The 6000-nt window shown below is 36.2% G+C and overlaps 1 pseudogene; it reads left to right on the forward strand.

Moving 5' to 3' along the window:
* LOC114100670 (protein DEK pseudogene) overlaps nucleotides 1–5715 on the forward strand; it is a 43229-nt pseudogene extending 37514 nt beyond the window's left edge.
* Nucleotides 5716–6000: the final 285 nt, after the last annotated feature.

Genomic DNA, 6000 nt, shown 5'->3' on the forward strand with positions numbered 1-6000 from the left:
CTACTACTTGAAGTACTTCTCATTTTTTTGTGGTGAGGACATTTAAAATCTATTCTTTTAGTAATTTTGAAATGTACATTACTATTAGCTTATGGTCATCTTACTGTTCAATAAATTTTGGAAACTTTTTCCTCCTAACTGGAATTTTGAACATTTTGACTTCTTCCCATTCTCTACCCCATCCCAGTTTCTGGTAACCACTATTCTACTCTCTACAAGTTTGACTTTTTAAGATTATACACGTAAATGTAATTATATATTATTTGTCTTTCTGTACCTTAATTTCAATTAGCATAATTTCTTCTAGGCTCATCTGTGTTATCATAGATAATAGAATTTTCTTCTTTTTTAAAGACTGAGTAGTGTCTCTGGACTTACTTTTCATACTTTGTTTTGTCACCCGGTTCAAGTAACAGCCTGATTCACACAGGTAAGTATAACACAGTCATGAGCTGCTTAATGACAGGGATGCACGCTGAGAAATGTGCCTTTAGTTGATCTCATTGTCATATGAACTTCATAGAGTTTATTCATACAAAACTAGATGGTATAGGCCAGTTGCTTAATATGGATCTGGATGAAGTCATAATCCAGTAACACAGGGGCTCATTATCATGAACAAGTATTATGTGCCTTACATAATTGTATATGTTATGCTTTTATATGACTGGCCGTACAATAGGCTTATTTATACCAGTCTCACCACAAACACATGAGCAATGCTCTATCACATAATGATGGCTACAACGTCACTGGGTGACAGGAATTTTCCAGCTCCCTTATAATCTTATGGTTCCACTGTCACATATCTGATATTGACCAAAATGTCATTATTTGGCACGTGAATGTAGATGAAAAAGGCAAAATTTTTAACAACAGAAATTTTTAAAGTTTTTTTTTTTGTAGTTGTAGATGGACAACATGTCTTCATTTTGTTTCATTTTTATGTGGTGCTAAGGATCGAACCCAGTGCCCCATACATGCTAGGTAAGTGCTCTGCCACTGAGTGACAGCCTCAGTCATGCAACAGAACTTTCAATACCAAGATATTTGCCCTAAGAAAAAAGATATTTGTCCTTTGATTTATTGTTTTCCTCCCTTAAATTTCACTCTTCCTCTCTCCTAAGACAACCAGATAAGTATTTTAATTTGTCTAGAACATGAACTTTTTTTATTAAGTGGGGATGATATATTTCTGTCCTTCTGCCTTTTCTGACAACCTGAGCTTTTTCTATATCTCTCTCCAACACACCCCTATTTCAAGCTGCATCTTATTCTTGAGCAATATAATTCCATAAATCTTGAAAATAATGTCAACCAATAACTTAAAACATTCACTTTGCTTTAGTATTATCAGATATATATGCACATATATAATTGTTTGCAAATTTATCTATGCATTTCAGTAATTTTATTACTGTACTTTTGGTTTAATCCCTTAGTAACTAAATAGACAAAATCATTTAGTAAACAAAGATCACTTTGCCTAGCATTTATAAATATACCAGTGATGATTAATATGATTTAGCAAGTATCTATTGAGCAATTGTTATGTGCCAGGTAGTGAAGGCACAATTGAAAGGACATGAATTAAAGAGATGTGAAGTATTGAGGGAAAGTGGCAATGGTGACATCATCATTTAAATATCTCCAAATCTCTCCTCACTCTAAAATGAGACAAAGCTATAGAATAGAAAAATTTAAAATCATGGGCAACATCTATTTAATTATACATAATCCAACAAGCCACCAAAATACAAGCAGGTGAGGATAAATCTGCCTTTATAGCTAAAAAATCCATGTGGCATTATCATCTGTGTGGAAGCAGAGAATCAACATAGGGGCATCTGATGAGCCAGAGGAGAGTAGAACCTCACGTCACTAAAAGGTACACATTGAAAATTTTATCATATTTACCTGAGACAGCAGCCCAGGATGAGAGAGGTTTGTGCAGACTCTGATTCATGAGTAAATTCAAGGGGCTTACATATGGGCAGACTAATGACCCCAAAGATATCCATGTCCTAATCATCAAAATTTGCAAATATGTTATATTATGTTGCAAAAGGGACTTTGCTATTTAAGGGTATGAGCTTTGAGGAGCCCATAGATATGTAGGTCCAATTTAGACATGTGAATTCTGCCCTAGAACTTCCAAAAGGAAATACAGCCTTGCCAACTATACTTGGTTTTAGCCAAGTGAGACCAATCTCAGATTTCTGGCTTACTGAATGTGAGTTAATATGTTAATGTTATGTAAGCCACTAAGTTTGTGATGATTTGTTATAAACAGCAGTAAAACAAGAGCTCAAGATCTGAAGATTTTGGAGTAAGTTTGGTCTTGTGAACTCTTGAAACCAAAAAATCAAATATCTCTTTAACCATGAAGTTCCTTACTGGGAGAAAATGGTAGGAGAAGAATCCAAATTGAGCAAGACAAAGATAATAGAAGCAAAGGAATAAGAAGAACTTGATTAAAAGTTGTGAGAGCAACTATTCTGGTCTGCATCTCCATCCCAAAACTGGATAAAAATTCTTTCACTAGGAATTCCTAGCAAGAGACTAGGAATACAGAGGTGTTAGCTTTCTATTGTTATAACAAATACTTGAGAAAATAAACTTATAAAGAGAAAAAGTTTTATTTTGGCTTTGTTTCTAAGATTCCAGTCCATGATCAATCAGCATCATTGCTATTGGACCAGTCAACACATCATGGTAGCACATGGCAAATTGCTCACTTTATGGCCAGGGAGTAAAAAATAGGAAGGACTGGGGTTCCACTATGCTCTTCAATAGCATGACCCCAATGGCCTAAATACCTCCCCCTAGACTGTACCTCTTAAAGTTCTACAACCTCCCAATAGCACCATGGGCTGGGGACCAAGCCTTTTATACATGGGCCTTTGGGGGATATTTCCAGATCCAAATTACATCAATAGATAAATGCCACATTAAATTACCATAAGAAATAAGAGAATTAGGAGTTCAGAGACATCCCTACAGTTAATGAAGGAACACCAGAAGGATGTGCCCATGGACAGATAAAATTTTTAATCTAATATTTTAAAATGATAAAATCTACAAAATGAAAATTTTAACATAATTAGGAAAAGTTAGAAATGTAGTGATTGGAGGAAAGGAGATATGAAACTAATTTGAAAAAGCAGTCTTAGATAAAAGAAAATAATTTCAGGTGGAGCAGAGCGCACATACACAGGCCCTGGCCAGCAGACTCCTCTTGCTCCCCAGTGCCAGGTCCTCTGCCACCAGCAGTCCAGTTTGTCCTCCTTGGCCTCTGCTGTGGAGGGAGAGGGAGCCTCCACCTCAACCCACATCTAAGGAGACTGAAATGCCTCGCCGCATAGAGGAGAGCAATGAAGAGGACTGAGAAGACGAAGAGGAGGAAGCCAAGGAGAACAAAAAAGAGTTTCATTGTGAAAGGCAAGAGGGAAAAGAAAAAAGTAGGTTGACAATGCAAGTGTCTTCCTTAAAAAGAGAGCCATTTGCAATTGCACAAGGAGGGGGTCAGAAAATTTGTGAAATTGAAAGCTTACATTTCTTTCTGAGCAACAACAACAACAACAAAACAGATTAACTTAGAAATCTACAAAACTGCTTTGCAACAGACCAGCCATGGTGTCTTCATTAAAGAAGAATGTGGGTCAGTTCAGTGGGTTTCGATTTGAAAAAGGGAGTATCCAGTATTAAAAAAAAGTCGGGGGTGGGGGAGAGGAGAAATGTTGAAAAATTTAGAAATGCCTTGTTAAAGAACATCTGCAAGATTCTTTTTTTTTTGTTTCTTTTTTTTATTATTAGTTGTTCAAAACATTACAAAGCTCTTGACATATCATATTTCATACATTTGATTCAAGCAGATTATGAACTCCCATTTTTACCCCGTATACATATTGCAGATTCACATCGGTTACACATCTACTTTTTACATATTGCCATACTAGTGTCTGTTGTATTCTGCTGCCCTTCCTATCCTCTACTATCCCCCCTCCCCTCCCCTCCCCTCCCATCTTCTCTCTCTACCCCATCTACTGTAATTCATTTCTCTCTCTTGTTTTTTTCCCTTTCCCCTCACTTCCTCTTGTATGTAATTTTGTATAACCCTGAGGGTCTCCTTCCATTTCCATGCAATTTCCCTTCTCTCTTCCTTTCCCTCCCACCGCTCATCCCTGTTTAATGTTAATCTTCTTCTCATGCTCTTCATCCCTACTCTGTTTCTTAGTTACTCTCCTTATATCAAAGATGACATTTGGCATTTGTTTTTTAGGGATTGGCTAGCTTCACTTAGCATAATCTGCTCTAGTGCCATCCATTTCCCTGCAAATTCCATGATTTTGTCATTTTTTAGTGCAGAGTAATACTCCATTGTGTACAAATTCCACATTTTTTTTTATCCATTCATCTATTGAAGGGCATCTAGGTTGGTTCCACAGTCTAGCTATTGTGAATTGTGCTGCTATGAACATCGTTGTAGCAGTATCCCTATAGTACGCTCTTTTAAGGTCTTTAGGGAATAGTCCAAGAAGGGGAATAGCTGGGTCAAATGGTGGTTCTATTCCCAGCTTTCCAAGGAATCTCCATACTGCTTTCCAAATTGGCCGCACCAATTTGCAGCCCCACCAGCAATGTTCAAGTGTACCCTTTTCCCCACATCCTCGCCAGCACTTGTTGTTGTTTGACTTCATAATGGCTGCCAATCTTACTGGAGTGAGATGGTATCTTAGGGTGGTTTTGATTTGCATTTCTCTGACTGCTAGAGATGGTGAGCATTTTTTCATGTACTTGTTGATTGATTGTATGTCCTTCTCTGAGAAGTGTCTGTTCAGGTCCTTGGCCCATTTGTTGATTGGATTATTTGTTATCTTATTGTTTAATTTTTTGAGTTCTTTGTATACTCTGGATATTAGGGCTCTATCTGAAGTGTGAGGAGTAAAGATTTGTTCCCAGGATGTAGGCTCCCTATTTACCTCTCTTATTATTTCTCTTGCTGAGAAAAAACTTTTTAGTTTAAGTAAGTCCCATTTGTTGATTCTTGTTATTAACTCTTGTGCTATAGATTCTTGATTCTGAGAGATTCTTAATGCATCCAAAACCTTCCAGGGAACAATTGCCAATATCTAAAATAAAAAATAAACATGAAAACAAAACAAAACAAACAAAAAACTAGCAAAGGCAGTAAAAAGGAATGGGTCAGTCAGCAGTTCTGGAATGGCAAGGAAGGTGTAGCAAACCAAATGCTCTGAAATTCTGTCAGATGAATCTAGTAGAGATGAAGACATAAAGAAAAACAAGGAGGAATCCTCGGGTAATGAAGATAAAGAAAGTGAGGAGGAGCCACCAAAAAGCTGTCTAAAAGAGAAAGAAAAACTAAACAGAAAGCTACTTCTAAAAATAAAAAGTATGTAAAAAGTGCAAATGTTAAGAAGGCAGATAGTAGCACTACTAAGAAGAACCCAAAGAGCTCCATAAAAGAAAGTGAATCTGAGCAGTTCAGATCATGAAACTTTAATATAAAAAAAAATTGAAGAAACCACCTTGGATGAAGAGTTAAAAGAAACAGTAAAGAAATTATTGGTCAATACTAACTTGGAGGAACTCACAATGAAGCACATTTTCAAATAGGTATATAAAAATTATCCTGCTTCTGATTTAACTGAGAGACTTCATACAAAAACAACTGTAAAAGAGCTAATTTCTTGATACAGAGGACAGAGACAGATAACTTGTTCCCATAGATTTCAAGATCTGATTTATACCAGCAAAGGGAATATATTTCCTTTTCTAAATCCTCATTAAGCATTGGGTTGGTAGGCCTTACTTCTGACATTTTTATCTCAAGTGTTACATAAATTTGAGTTTGCCAATTTAAATTGCATTTCTATGTGGTTTTTGGTTTAAACTCTTGCATGGCAATAATTGTTCCTTGCTTTTACAGTTGTATTTTGTACATTTAGGATTTAATTATTTAAGGTCCATGAACTGTCA

The sequence above is a fragment of the Marmota flaviventris genome, chromosome 9 (genome assembly GCF_047511675.1).
Source record: "Marmota flaviventris isolate mMarFla1 chromosome 9, mMarFla1.hap1, whole genome shotgun sequence".
In the NCBI taxonomy this organism is placed as follows: Eukaryota; Metazoa; Chordata; class Mammalia; order Rodentia; family Sciuridae; genus Marmota; species Marmota flaviventris.